This window comes from Coregonus lavaretus, assembly GCF_964263955.1.
Source record: "Coregonus lavaretus genome assembly, chromosome: 5".
NCBI lineage: Eukaryota > Metazoa > Chordata > Actinopteri > Salmoniformes > Salmonidae > Coregonus > Coregonus lavaretus.
The window spans coordinates 73,517,678-73,533,984 of NC_139992.1; positions in this window are offsets into that span (position 1 = coordinate 73,517,678).

Below are 16,307 nucleotides of genomic sequence, written 5' to 3' on the forward strand. Positions count from 1 at the left end.
GGGAAGCAGGAACAGGACGCACAGGACTCGGGGAACACACAGGAGGCTTAGTGCGTGGTGTAGGCACTGGTGGTACTGGACTGGAGACAGGAGGTGGTGCCGGAAATACCGGACCGTGCAGGCGTACTGGCTCCCTTGAGCACTGAGCCTGACCAACCTTACCTGGTTGTATGCTCCCCGTCGCCTGACCAGTACAGGGAGGTGGAATAACCCGCACCGGGCTGTGTAGGCGAACCGGGGACACCATGCGTAAGGCTGGTGCCATGTAAGCCGGCCCGAGGAGACGCACTGGTGACCGGATGCGTGGGGCCGGCCTCATGACATCTGGCTCAATGCTCAGTCTAGCCCGGCCGATACATGGAGCCGGAATGTACCGAACCGGGCTATGCCTGCGTACAGGAGACACCATGCGCTCTACTGCGTAACACGGTGTCTGCCCGTACTCTCGCTCTCCACGGTCCGTCCAGGGAGTAGGCGCAGGTCTCCTACCTGACTTCGCCACACTCCCTTCTAGCCCCCCCCCAAGAAATTTTTGGGTAGTACTCTCGGGCTTCCAGCCTTGCCTCCGTGCTGCCTCCTCATATCGCCGCCTCTCGGCTTTAGCTGCTTCCCGCTCTTCACGAGGACGGCGATATTCTCCCGGTTGATCCCAAGGCCCCTCACCATCCAGAATCTCCTCCCATGTCCATGAATCCTTTATGGGAGTCCATAAATCCTGTGTAGGTAGGTCCTGTTGCCACTTGACACGCTGCTTGGTCTTTTTGTGGTGGGTTTTTCTGTCACGATCGTCAAAAGGAGGAGACCAAAGCGCAGCGTGTTGAGCGAACATCGTAGACTTTATTATAAAGAAACCACGATCAAAACAACAAACCAAATAAGACGAAAGTGAAGTTCAATACTGATAATGACTAACAGCAACAAGGAAACAAAAACCCACAAAACCAAGGTGAAACCACACAGTATAAATATGGCTCCCAATCAGAGATAACGAGCCGACAGCTGACACTCGTTACCTCCGATTGGGAGTCATATGACTAAATCAACATCAAAACCAAACATAGAAATGAAACAACTAGATCCCACATAGAACTACACCCAAAAGAAAATGACAACCCTGGCTCACTACTAAGAGTCCCGGAGCCAGAACGTCACACTAAGTGGATGGGTCTCTATTGTCTAGACACGTACACATGTTCATGAAATACAATAGATGGCCGTAATCACCCCCAGACACACCTGGCTAACTTGAAGGGTAATTTAATCATTCTCTTGCTAAGTGGAGTATTTTGTTTAGACATGTAGCTAGCTAGCTAAACAAAGAACCATAATCCCAACCCATAGCTACAGTAAAAACGGATTGTCATATATAGCCACCATGCATGAAATGCTGGATTATGAATCTGCAGGTAGCTAAAGCTAACCAACTAGGTTCAATGTTAGCTAGCTAGCTAACATTAGGCTATAACTAGTAACGCAAATGGATTTCTGAGATACAAATAATATTACTACACAGATCATACACGTAACATTAGCTAGCAAGCCAGCAAGCTAACGTTCGCTAGCTAGCGAACAGTACGCTTGTAATGAAAATGACTTTCTGACTAAATTTAGAAATGTATAATAATGTAGCTAGACTCATATGATGTCAGTGCAAGATAGGGTCAATGCAGATAGTCCATGTAAACGTTGAATTAATTATTTAGCAGTCTTATGGCTATTTAGCTATTAAGTGCACATGAAAAGAAACAGGCACAACTTTTCCAGGCCAAATAAGAACCTCTGAACACCCACAACTGCTCTATGGAAGCCAATTACCCATATTACTGACCACTTTCTCCCTGGCCTGCTATTTAACCTGGTTATCCTCCTGTTTTCAAAGGGCAGAGGGGTTCACAGCGGACAAAAAAATTGACTTTGTTATCGTCTCTATCCAGATGGCCACCTTCTGCTACAGACAATGCTGTATTTATTGCTCCTTGTTTGGGGGACCTAACAACATTATTTGGCTCAACGAAACTGACATTTGAAAATCTGCCTATGTCCCACTTCATCCGATTTAGAGATGAAAAGAGCACAATCTGCACTCACACAAAATTAGACACCAAATGGCAATTTAGCTTCCAGTGGTGTGTATTCATGGATGCCAAGGGAAGCCAGGCTTCCCCCAAAAAATTACCAAGAAAAAAACATTAATCTTTCATCTCTCTGTGTTTCATACATTTTCTTCAATTCGCAAGAGGCTGAATGTATCTCACCTAGAGAAAGCATCCAAGTGAATGAAAAAACGCCTTTCTGTCTCTGTATGTGTAGCCCATCTATGCTGTCTGGTCAAAAAGAGTATGACATTGTTGCCACCCATAGCATTGAATGCAAGGGAAGCCAGCAAGCATTTGGCTTCCCTTTATATTTAAAAAAAATTAATAATAGTCAATCAGTGTTGAGCTAAACTGAGTGAGCTCAGCTGTGAATGGTCCTGGTGCACCAAAAAAAATGTCAAGGGAAGCCAGTTTGTATTTTGCTTCAAACCAATCAAACCAAACATAATTGACAGAAAACTTGAATTGTTGCATCCCGTTATGTTGTTGTCCTCTGGTGGCTAGCTAGCTAAAATGGTCCCTATCCTAAATCAGCCATGGATGGAGATAGGGATATGTACTTGGGGTTTTACTTACATTTCCGTACAAGCCAATAATTATAACAGCGATTCTGATCCAACCATACATTCATACATTGTACTCCTGGCCTGAGATGATGGAAGTTCAACATGATGTACTACAGCTAACTACATAAGCATAAGGGATTAGATGATGTTGAAATGTTAAAGTTGAAATGGTGCTGGAATAGTGGGTGCTGGAATAGTGGAGGCAGCGCCTGTTTTCTTTGCGACTTACGGTAAGCCTTGGTCAGGGAGGTGACCAAGAACCCGATGGTCACTCTGGCAGAGCTCCAAACTTCCTCTCTGGAGATGGGAGAACCTTCCAGAAGGACAACCATCTCTGCAGCACTCCACCAATCAGGCCTTTATGGTAGAGTGGCCAGACGGAAGCCACTCCTTAGTAAAAGGTACATGCCAGCCCACTTGGAGTTTGCCAAAAGGCACTTAAAGGACTCTCAGACCATGAGAAACAAGATTCTCTGGTCTGATGAAACCAAGATTGAACTCTTTGGTCTGAATGCCAAGCGTCACGTCTGGAGGAAACCAGTCACCATCCCTACGGTGAAGCATGGTGGTGGCAGTATCATGCTGTGGGGATGTGTTTCAGTGGCAGGGACTGGGAGACTAGTCAGGATTGAGGGAAAGATGAACGGAGTAAAGAGATCCTTGATGAAAACCTGCTCCAGAGCGCTCAGGACCTCAGACTGCGGTGAAAGTTCACCTTCCAACAAGACAACGACCCTAAGCACACAGCCAAGACAACGCAGGAGTGGCTTCGGAACAAGTGTCTGAATGTCCTTGAGTGGCCCAGACAGAGCAGGACTTGAACCTGATCGAACATCTCTGGAGAGACCATTAAATAGCTGTGCAGCAACGATCCCCATCCAACCTAACAGAGCTTGGGAGGATCTGCAGAGAGGAATGTGAGAAACTCCCCAAATACAGGTGTGCCAAACTTGTAGCGTCATACCCAAGAAGACTTGAGACTGTAATCGCTGCCAAAGGTTTTTCAACAAAGTACTGAGTAAAGGGTCTGAATACTTATGTAAATGTGATATTTCATTGTTTGTTTGTTTTTATGTGCAAAAATTTATAAAAACCAGTTTTTGCTTAATCATGATGGGGTATTGTGTGTAGATTGATGAGGGGAAAAAACAACGTAATCCATTTCAGAATATGGCTGTAACGTAACAAAATGTGGAAAAAGGGAAGGGGTCTGAATACTTTCCGAATGCACGGTATACTGATTGCTCATAATGTTATATAATATGTAATTCTTCTTAAGAGGTGGATTAAGTAATGTTTCAAACTCTATTGTAAGTAAGGAACTAATAAGTATAGTACAATAATGAGTGGAGCTTTAAAGTGCAAAGTGTCAATAACAAGGCAGTTCAACCCAGTTCTAAGGGCAGCTCTGCTTTATGGGCAGAAATGTGATTGGCTACATTTAGGCAAGTAATTACAATTGGTTAAGGTTGGTTGAGTTTAAGAAATGTGATTAGTTACATTTAGAGTTAAGGATTGGGGTGAGATTCGAACCAGCAAACCTTTGTATGGCAATCTGCATGTTAGCCTTTAATTTATTTCACTCTCACTGGGCGCTCCTCATATGATAGCCTGCTGTTGGTGGACTATCCTCCTGACCTGCTCTCTACTTGCCCTGTGAGCAGACTAGGTCTGATCCTTCTAGCCAGTTTGGTGGTAACATTTCAACTGGCATTTGTTCAGTTGCCTCCAACTCAAAGTGAAAGCTTATTGTAGCCACCTCTGGCCTGCTTTTTGTGATCTGTCAAATCAATCAAAGAGTTTGGCTTTCTAGTTTTAGTAGTACAAAACATGAATGAACCAAAGACTGGATATGTGACAACACTGGATAGCAACATATAATGTGATATGAAAAGGTCCACAATGCTGAGTTTATATGGATACACATTTAGCCAAAACGGCACTCAGCTTGTATCATATTTTGTTTTAATCAGTCATCAGCCAGAAGTTTTGTTTATTTTTTGCGTCAAATCCAGATTCAGCTCTGCTTTTTTGTCCCTTATCTGACTCCGTACAGGTGTGAAACTGCAAACATGGCAACCTAAACGCATCATCACAGCAGGAGAGCGTTTCCCTTTATTTGAACAGCTGAAGATCCAACCCAAGGTACCGCAGCGATAGACTTGCGTTGCAGAAGAGATGAGTGGTTTCCATGAGAAAGTCAGACTAAGCAAACAGGGCATAGTCTAGGGGCTTGACCTGCTGAAGTTATACCAGGTTTACCACTGTACAGTATCTCTGGCAGAGAGATGTAGGCTGTTATGGTTTCATACTCCGCTCGGCTGTCGCTGATGCCACACATGACATTTCCCATGACTCTATCACCTCCCTCAGGGCAAGACTCTGTTTATTCTGTCGTTTTAAGTAGGCCTGGCTTATTCAGTGTATTTTAGACTAAACAGAAGGGCATACCAGCTGCAAAAATGAGGAATGTGAGAGATACATGTGAGAGATACATTTGTGACCAGGCTGGAACTTGAATGTCAAAGAGAATGCAAAAAAACAAACATAATTTACATCAAATAAATAATACAAATGACAATGACAGATGTTCATGGCTTTAAGTGGAAGTAAGAGATCCTTCAAGCAACTTGTTCTATTCATGAAAAGCCTTGACTTCCATATGTATGCTTTTTAATGATGGTACCAAATAATAGAAAACACACATAAACAACTGAGATCTGAACATCGTGTGATTGTAACGATCTGGAACAAGTGAAACAAGCCGAGTCACAAAACATCCCCATCATCAAAACGCCTTGCCGTTTACGGGAAGCCAGTGACCATTTTAATCACCATTTCTCTGCAAGACAGATTAAAGAAAGTAAAACCACTTGTAGCTCTATGGAGAGAGGGGGTGCAGAACCGGTGAACCTAAAACTGGAGATCTTGTTTTGCTAGCATTTAACCCAACCCCTGCATGAGAACATCTGCGCTGCATTTCTTTCCCAGGCTGTGTAAATATTGGAGCGCATTCTGAAAATGTGAAAAGACACCCGGGCAACATTTGTGTGTTCTAGCCATGCATGTGAGGATATTATTTGTATGTTAGTCAGCTGTAACGTGTTGAAATCATATGATGGCCAGACCATAAATTACATTGGCTTCTTTTGAAGGCAACTTTGATCCTCCCTGTCTGCTAGACATATGCCCCGTTGTTCTCTTTGTTCAGTATGGACAGTCTATCGAAGGGTTCCCCAACTGGCTTTTTTGTTATTGTTGTTCTACATAAAAGACTGTAAAAACACCAGGAAATCAGCTCCAACTGATTTTAATTCAGGAAATCTGTTCCCAAGTATTCCCACACATAATAGAGAGACATATGTGATAGTATCCCAATCTAATCAAGGTTTGAAATGATTGGCCTCAATGCAACGAAGATGCGGAACGGGTTACCTGCAGGTTACCCCTGGATTTTTTAACACGCTACTAATGGGAGATTACATGGAGCTCTAAGGTAAAATAACCCTGGGTGCAATGAAAAAACAGTGGAATAAAACTACTGGACCAGCTGATCTGACTCTGTTACAGTTTTAAGCCGGCTTAATACTAGACAGTGGAAATGGCATGGGAAATGATCATTGTCTTCGTTTACTACTCCCGCCCCAATTAAGAAACATCCTATCAAAATCAACTAAATCGGAATATGACAAAGATAAATGGAATAGTCTGACATATTACAACTGAAATAAAATGATTAGACTGGAAATGGAGCCTATGTCAATTTAAATATTATAAAACAAAAACTTTTGCATCTGTTTTTTTGGATAACAACTTACAAATAATAAGACATTACTCTCACTACCACATTTCTTTCCAATTCAGACATTGTTTCTTCAATGAATTACAATATGCCATAGTAGGTTTACTGGCCTAACTAGTGTAGCCCTGTATGAAATTATAAAGGTTCACTATTTTGTGTTATCATGTATATAAATAAAGAAATAATCTCTGCTATCCGCACAATATTAGAATACAATATCATTTGATTCAAAATACAACACAATCATGATTTACTTTCAAATATCAAATGTGTAGCCTACAGTTCAGGATGATTTCCTTTTCCCCTCTTGATAAGAAATGGCCATATTCGATTCAGATAAGTAAATAATTAATGGATTACATAAATTTGAGAAAAAATAATGTATCCTACACTATAATTTTTCCATTCATAAAATGCGTAGAGTATAGGCTACATTGCCATAGCAGATTTGTCGTGGAAAACAAGTAAATTATGTTCAAATAGATACATCCGTTTGTCAGTTAAAGTTGCAAGATCAAATTGTTCCAATGACAGTACCCACCAGAAGGCGAAATCGACTTGAAAAATGTTGGTTGCAATCAGGACTAAAAGATAGCCCCGACGTCCGAGTTATGGCGCTGTAAATCGGTGACGGATGATGGTTGCAATTGAGATCAGCTGTGCAGGTGATTTTCAACACACTATCACAAATTATGGTGAAATAGACACAAATTACTTTTTCAAAATCCATGATAGGCACACAAAAAAGTAATTTGATTTTTAATGCATTCGTGTCCAGCACACCATTTTTTTGTTGAGGCTAACGTTAAACTGGCTAGGGGTTAGGGTTTGCGTTCGGGGTTAAGGTTAGGTATGATGGTTAAGGTTAGGGGTTAAGGTTATGGGTAGGGTTAGGTAACATGCTAGCTAAGTACACTGCTCAAAAAAATAAAGGGAACACTTAAACAACACATCCTAGATCTGAATGAATGAAATAATCTTATTAAATACTTTTTTCTTTACATAGTTGAATGTGCTGACAACAAAATCACACGAAAATTATCAATGGAAATCAAATTTATCAACCCATGGAGGTCTGGATTTGGAGTCACCGTCAAAATTAAAGTGGAAAACCACACTACAGGCTAGTCCAACTTTGATGTAATGTCCTTAAAACAAGTCAAAATGAGGCTCAGTAGTGTGTGTGGCCTCCACATGCCTGTATGACCTCCCTACAACACCTGGGCATGCTCCTGATGAGGTGGCGGATGGTCTCCTGAGGGATCTCCTCCCAGACCTGGACTAAAGCATCCGCCAACTCCTGGACAGTCTGTGGTGCAACGTGGCGTTGGTGGATGGAGCGAGACATGATGTCCCAGATGTGCTCAATTGGATTCAGGTCTGGGCAACGGGCGGGCCAGTCCATAGCATCAATGCCTTCCTCTTGCAGGAACTGCTGACACAGTCCAGCCACATGAGGTCTAGCATTGTCTTGCATTAGGAGGAACCCAGGGCCAACCGCACCAGCATATGGTCTCACAAGGGGTCTGAGGATCTCATCTCGGTACCTAATGGCAGTCAGGCTACCTCTGGCGAGCACATGGAGGGCTGTGCGGCCCCCCAAAGAAATGCCACCCCACACCATGACTGACCCACCGCCAAACCGGTCATGCTGGAGGATGTTGCAGGCAGCAGAACGTTTTCCACGGCGTCTCCAGACACTGTCACGTCTGTCACATGTGCTCAGTGTGAACCTGCTTTCATCTGTGAAGAGCACAGGGCGCCAGTAGCGAATTTGCCAATCTTGGTGTTCTCTGGCAAATGCCAAACGTCCTGCACAGTGTTGGGCTGTAAGCACAACCCCCACCTGTGGACGTCGGGCCCTCATACCACCCTCATGGCGTCTGTTTCTGACCGTTTGAGCAGACACATGTACATTTGTGGCCTGCTGGAGGTCATTTTGCAGGGCTCTGGCAGTGCTCCTCCTGCTCCTCCTTGCACAAAGGCGGAGGTAGCGGTCCTGCTGCTGGGTTGTTTCCCTCCTACGGCCTCCTCCACGTCTCCTGATGTACTGGCCTGTCTCCTGGTAGTGCCTCCATGCTCTGGACACTACGCTGACAGACACAGCAAACCTTCTTGCCACAACTCGCATTGATGTCCCATCCTGGATGAGCTGCACTACCTGAGCCACTTGTGTGGGTTGTAGACTCCGTCTCATGCTACCACTAGAGTGAAAGCACCGCCAGCATTCAAAAGTGACCAAAACATCAGCCAGGAAGCATAGGAACTGAGAAGTGGTCTGTGGTCACCACCTGCAGAACCACTTCTTTATTGGGGGTGTCTTGCTAATTGCCTATAATTTCCACCTGTTGTCTATTCCATTTGCACAACAGCATGTGAAATGTATTGTCAATCAGTGTTGCTTCCTAAGTGGACAGTTTGATTTCACAGAAGTGTGATTGACTTGGAGTTACATTGTGTTGTTTAAGTGTTCCCTTTATTTTTTTGAGCAGTGTATTAATGAATACCCTCTTAGATGTTAAGTCCCTCATATGGGGGACTTTGAGCGGTTCTGGACTGATTCCGATTGACATTTTGGTGTACAAAGCATTCAGTGAACGCCAAAAAGCCCCATGTGTTTTCTCTCTGTTTCCACTCTCTAAGCAGAGCTGACTTGAAGTGTCAGGTTTCAGACACCACATTTGCATAGGGAGTGATGTGTCACATTTTCTGGCCTATCCAGACAAAGAATGTATTATCTCTTCCTTTAAGTGAGGGAGCTCAGTGATAGTCTAGAGAGTCCAGCAGTGGAGGCTCCTCAGAGAAGGAAGGGGAGGACCATCCTCCTCAGTGAATTTCATAAAAATTAAAATAGTGAAACATTAAAAAAGTTATCCTTTTTAGATAAAACTGTACTAAATATATTCACGTCATCAAATAATTGATTAAAACACACTGTTTTGCAATGAAGGTCTACCGTAGCCACAGCAGCACTCTGTAGGGTAGCACTATTTTGTAGCCGGAGGACAGCTAGCGTCTGTCCTCCTCTGGGTACACTGACTTCAATACAAAACCTAGGAGTCTCATGGTTCTAGACTTTGTATTTGTATTTATTAGGGATCCCCATTAGATGCTGCCAAGGCAGCAGCTACTCTTCCTGGGGTCCAAACATATTAAAGCACTTACATTACATATAAAACAAAATATAAAACAGTACATCATTTGACATTATTACACCATTACCTATCTACAATACGAAATGTTTAATAGCACCATACAACAATATCACAATGGGTGCATATGCATGTGTATATACCCTTGTGTGTGTCTCTTCACAGTCCCCACTCTTCCATACGGTGTATTTTTACCTGTTTTATTTAATTTGATTCTACTGCTTGCATCAGTTACCTGATATGGAATAGTATGTAATAATGTAGTCATGGCTCTATATAGTACTGTGCACCTCCCATAGTCTGTTCTGGACTGTTCTGGTGGCATGTCTTGTGGGGTATGCATGGGTGTCCGAGCTTTGTGCCAGTATTCCAAACAGACAGCTCAGTACATTCAGCTTGTCAACACCTCTTACAAAAACAAGCAGTGATGAAGTAAATCTCTCTTCCACTCTGAGCCAGGAGAGACTGACATGCATGTCATTAATGTAAGCTCTCCATGTACATTTAAGGGCCAGCCATGCTGCCCTGTTCTGAGCCAATTGTAATTTTCCGAGGTCCCTCTTTGTGGCACCTGACCACACGACTGAACAGTAGTCCAGGTGCAACAAAACTAGAGCCTGTAGGACCTGCCTTGTTGAAAGTGTTGTTAAAAAGGCAGAGCAGCGCTTTATTATTATGGTGGTCCTCTGTAGCTCAATTGGTAGAGCATGGTGCTTGTAACGCCAGGGTAGTGGGTTCGATCCCCGGGACCACCCATATGTAAAAATGTATGCACACATGACTGTAAGTCGCTTTGGATAAAAGCGTCTGCTAAATGGCTTATTATATTATTTATGGACAGACTTCTCCCCATCTTAGCTACTGTTGTATCAACATGTTTTGACCATGACAGTTTACAATCCAGGGTTACTCCAAGCAGTTTAGTCACCTCAACTTGCTCAATTTCCACATTATTATTACAATATTTAGTTTTGGTTTATGGTTTAGTGAATGATTTGTCCCAAATGTAATGCTTTTAGTTTTTGAAATATTTAGGACTAACTTATTCCTTGCCACCCATTCATACAGTTTTGCCCAGCTGTATGTAATGATACAAAACACTTTCTGAGCAAATAATGTAAAAAATAATACATAAAAAATAAAAAATACCGCAAAGTTTCCTAAGAGCTAGTCGCGAGGTCGCCATCTTCGTCGGCGCCAGGATCCAGTGACAGATCATGTTACACTTAGATTGCACACAGGTAGACTTTATTTAACTAATTATGTGATTTCTGAAGGTAATTGGTTGCACGAGATCTTATTTAGGGGCTTCATAGCAAAGGGGGTGAATACATATGCACACACCACTTTTTCGTTATTTTTATTTTTATTTTATTTTTTTAACAAGTAATTTTTTTCATTTCACTTCACCAATTTGGACTATTTTGTGTATGTCCATTACATGAAATCCAAATAAAAATCCATTTAAATTACAGGTTGTTATGCTACAAAATAGGAAATACATCCTAATTTAATATTGTGTATATATATATATTACTGTAGATATTGATCACATTCCTTGTGTATGATCATATATTTTGATATATTGAATGTTAATATTATGAACCTATGTTATATATTTTTACCTCCTGTTTCAGGAAGTGATGTCACTGAGCACTGCCCCTATATATAGGACCTTCCACTCCCACCTGGGATGCCTGATGAAGACCAAAGAGTCGAAACGTTGTTACAAATAAAATCACCTGGGAGCATGAGCAGCAGTGTGTGGCGTTTTCCTTTCTGTTTTCCATGAGTTTGCCTACAACTCCAGCACCTGCGGAAAGTACCTGGATGTGCCTATTTACTTCAGCTTTTGTACATCTTTCATTTCAGCTCATGAAACATGGGACCAACACTTCACATGTTGGGTTTACATTTTTGTTCAATGTAATTATTTGTAATTATTTTCCGGCCCTCCAACCGTCCGCTCAATAAAATAATTAGCTAGCGGCTGAATGTAGTTGGAGACCCCTGGTCTATCATGTTCAAAAAGGGTTGGAACTAGTACAAATGGAAATCAGATAATATGTTTTCAGTAGACGTTCCATCATCCTGTAAGTCTACTACGTTCAGCAAAGTCATGTCTGACCCTACACTGTTAGCCTTTTTTGTATTTTATCAGTAACTTACTGTATTAATCAACAGTATGATACTGTATGAACTGAATACAGTAGATTACCATAGAATGCACAGTTAAATACCGTACATTTGTTTTACAGCACACTAAGACCTTTCTGTAATTTCAACAGTAAGACACTGTAGAATGCACAGCAAAATACTGTAAATGTGTTTTACAATATTAATGATGTTGCATTGTGGGAAAATATTGTGGGCGGGGAAAGAGTCTCCGGCTCATTAACATATTTTGAGGCGTCTTGTAAGCAGCTATATTTGTTGCACCCATTAGTGAGAGTACTGTGCCAATTTCAGTGATATGTGTTAGCAATTACATTTATATAGGGAACAGATTACAGTAGCAGCAGGTTGCTGCTACAGACCCAGATCCTGACCAGGCCCTGTTTTCCTCAGCACCAGCCAAGCACCAAACCCTGGTTTCCAGCCCTGGTACCAGCACGTTTTTCAGCCCTGGCCCCAACACCAGCACAAACCTAGGTTTTCCCTGTCCCAGCCACAATACCAGCCCCAACCCTGGACACAGCACTGACCAACCACAACTGCCTCCTCCATCCAGCGACTTCCAGCCCAGACCCCACCCCTTCTCCTCCCCCAACACAAAGTCACAAACACATTGTCAATAGTGATGGGTAAACAAAGCTTCCTGAAGCGTTGATGCTTTCCAGCCAATTGTGTCGAAAATACGTTAATTACACAAGATTTTGATCAACACAGTGTACACTAGTGGCACCTGCTGGTCAAAATAATGTAGAGCAGCCAAGTTATTATAGATGATGTCCCACACGCTGTAGCGCGTGTGCAGCGTAGCCTTTTTGTCTTCTACCGAAACCAATACCAAACCAAGCAGGTGGTTGTTCAATTAAATGAAGCTTTGGACGTCATTGATCACGTGCTTCTGATAAAGTGATACAGGCATCGGTACACTGCTTAGAAGTACACTGCTTAGCGATTTCGATGTATGCCTTTGGAGCTCCGGTATCAAATGTAACATCACTAACTATCAACCACTTGTCACGAGAATTTCTATCTCTAATAGTTAAACTCAACTGTTACTCAAGCTTTGAATAATTCCCAGAGGTTGTAAGACTGTAGTTAATAATGAATTAAACAAAGTCCCACTTCTGCAATGAATCAGTTTCTTTATTCATGAGAGCTCTCCCGCTAAAAACACACACAGCCTTTTTATATGTGTTCACACAAAGGAACTTGCTCCGCCCACCTTTAGGCGGCCTGTGACTTTCCACAGTATAGAATGTTTAAGTTCGACAGTTTCTAGGTCTCCTTTCCCCTGGAATGTTTGTCTCCAGCTGTTTCTACCCCTCTTCTCTGTTAGTGGGTTTATTGTCTTATAACTCTAACACAGTTTACACAGTTATACAGTATCGGGGTGGAATTATTTTTGTTCATTACTCTAAACATACAAATGCTTCTATCACCACTCCTCAAAGAAACAGTGAAATGAAACAATCAAATTGTGGAATGACTGTCTAATTGATGTACTGATTATTGTTACCTTTTTTTAATGCATATCATTATTTTTGATAAGCTTCAGTTGGATTGATTACTTATTGTTTGAATTGTGTATTATTTAGAATTTTAACTAAATTGATTGAAAATTGTAACCCCAAAAAATTACCTGTAATGGTTGACCCCCAGTTTGGAAGCCTTTGTTTAGGCCTGTAGAAGGGCAAGTAATATAAACTCCTAGTATTCATTAATATGCTATAATATGCAAATGCCTACAGCCAACCTGCTAAATGGACAAAATGTAAATGTAAAAATGAAAACTTGCGAAGAACACTTGGTAATCTGTTGCTACCTGGGTAATTCCAGTAATATACTTAAGCAATAAGGCCCGAGGGGGTGTGGTATATGGCCAATATAGCACGGCTAAGGTCTGTTCTTACGCACAACGCAACGCAGAGTGCCTGGATACAGCCCTTAGCCGTGGTATATTGGCCATATATCACAAACCCCAGAGGTGCCTTATTGCTATTATAAACTGCTTACCAACGTAATTAGAGCAGTAAAAATAAACGTTTTGTCATACCCGTTGTATACGATCTGATATACCATGGCTTTCAGCCAATCAGCATTCAGGGATCGAACCACCCAGTTTATAATGTAAATTAGATTAAGGATGGCTCGAAATTTACAGAATGGTTACCTGGAGGGAAATGGGGGAGGGTCATGCTTTTTCAATTTAATTCAAAGAGAGGGTTTAGTATTTTTTAAATCTAGTCCAGGGGAGGGTCATGTGATTTGTAATTGATGAATGTTTTAGAATGAATTGCTTAGGTTATATACAGTGGGGGAAAAAAGTATTTAGTCAGCCACCAATTGTGCAAGTTCTCCCACTTAAAAAGATGAGAGAGGCCTGTAATTTTCATCATAGGTACACGTCAACTATGACAGACAAAATGAGAAAAATAATTCCAGAAAATCACATTGTAGGATTTTTTATGAATTTATATTGTGGAAAATAAGTATTTGGTCAATAACAAAAGTTTCTCAATACTTTGTTATATACCCTTTGTTGGCAATGACACAGGTCAAACGTTTTCTGTAAGTCTTCACAAGGTTTTCACACACTGTTGCTAGTATTTTGGCCCATTCCTCCATGCAGATCTCCTCTAGAGCAGTGATGTTTTGGGGCTGTCGCTGGGCAACACGGACTTTCAACTCCCTCCAAAGATTTTCTATGGGGTTGAGATCTGGAGACTGGCTAGGCCACTCCAGGACCTTGAAATGCTTCTTACGAAGCCACTCCTTCGTTGCCCGGGCGGTGTGTTTGGGATCATTGTCATGCTGAAAGACCCAGCCACGTTTCATCTTCAATGCCCTTGCTGATGGAAGGAGGTTTTCACTCAAAATCTCACGGTACATGGCCCCATTCATTCTTTCCTTTACACGGATCAGTCGTCCTGGTCCCTTTGCAGAAAAACTGCCCCAAAGCATGATGTTTCCACCCCCATGCTTCACAGTAGGTATGGTGTTCTTTGGATGCAACTCAGCATTCTTTGTCCTCCAAACACGACGAGTTGAGTTTTTACCAAAAAGTTCTATTTTGGTTTCATCTGACCATATGACATTCTCCCAATCTTCTTCTGGATCATCCAAATGCACTCTAGCAAACTTCAGATGGGCCTGGACATGTACTGGCTTAAGCAGGGGGATTTGAGTCCCTGGCGGCGTAGTGTTTTACTGATGGTAGGCTTTGTTACTTTGGTCCCAGCTCTCTGCAGGTCATTCACTAGGTCCCCCCGTGTGGTTCTGGGATTGTTGCTCACCGTTCTTGTGATCATTTTGACCCCACGGGGTGAGATCTTGCGTGGAGCCCCAGATCGAGGGAGATTATCAGTGGTCTTGTATGTCTTCCATTTCCTAATAATTGCTCCCAGAGTTGATTTCTTCAAACCAAGCTGCTTACCTATTGCAGATTCAGTCTTCCCAGCCTGGTGCAGGTCTACAATTTTGTTTCTGGTGTCCTTTGACAGCTCTTTGGTCTTGGCCATAGTGGAGTTTGGAGTGTGACTGTTTGAGGTTGTGGACAGGTGTCTTTTATACTAATAACAAGTTCAAACAGGTACCATTAATACAGGTAACGAGTTGAGGACAGAGGAGCCTCTTAAAGAAGAAGTTACAGGTCTGTGAGAGCCAGAAATCTTGCTTGTTTGTAGGTGACCAAATACTTATTTTCCACCATAATTTGCAAATAAATTCATAAAAAATCCTACAATGTGATTTTCTGGATTTTCTTTTCTCAATTTGTCTGTCATAGTTGACGTGTACCTATGATGAAAATTACAGGCCTCTCTCATCTTTTTAAGTGGGAGAACTTGCACAATTGGTGGCTGACTAAATACTTTTTCCCCCCACTATATCAATGTGTGCCTGATGCCGCCCCTCATCTCTGATTCTCCACTGGGCTGCAATGTCAATTGCTTCTATAGGCTATTTAGTGTGGTCTCAATCAAATGATCCATAGCCTATGATAGGCTAGAAAGTGCATGCTCTGAGAAGAAAAGAGCAAAGTTATATTTCTAAGATAGCTGCTGGGATGGTGTAAATAAAACTAGGCTGCAATACATACTGCAATGGATATTCCAACACCGAGCCCCGGCCTGCTCTGATCTTGCAGATCAAAAACTTTTTTATGTGCTGCTTAACCAATGGCTGTGCTGTGCTGTGCAGGGCTATGGTGGCAGGTCAGAGGATTAGGCCTAGTCCAAATAATTCACTATCTTGCACACAGACTAGCCTATAGCCTATGTTCTGTTCAGTTTGAGAAGGAGAGCACGAAGTTGAGGAGGACCGGAGGTCAACTTTGATAGCTTGCTACTACTATAATCGATTTAATTAAAAACAATATGTTTCTTGCCCATGATGTATTTATCAGAGTTATTGACCTCAAAATAAGCTAGATTCGAGTAATTTACAATGTGGTGCTGAAACTTGAAGCATCAGCTGCGGCACAATCAATCGGAAATGGACAGCTCACGGTGCTGAAAGTAGG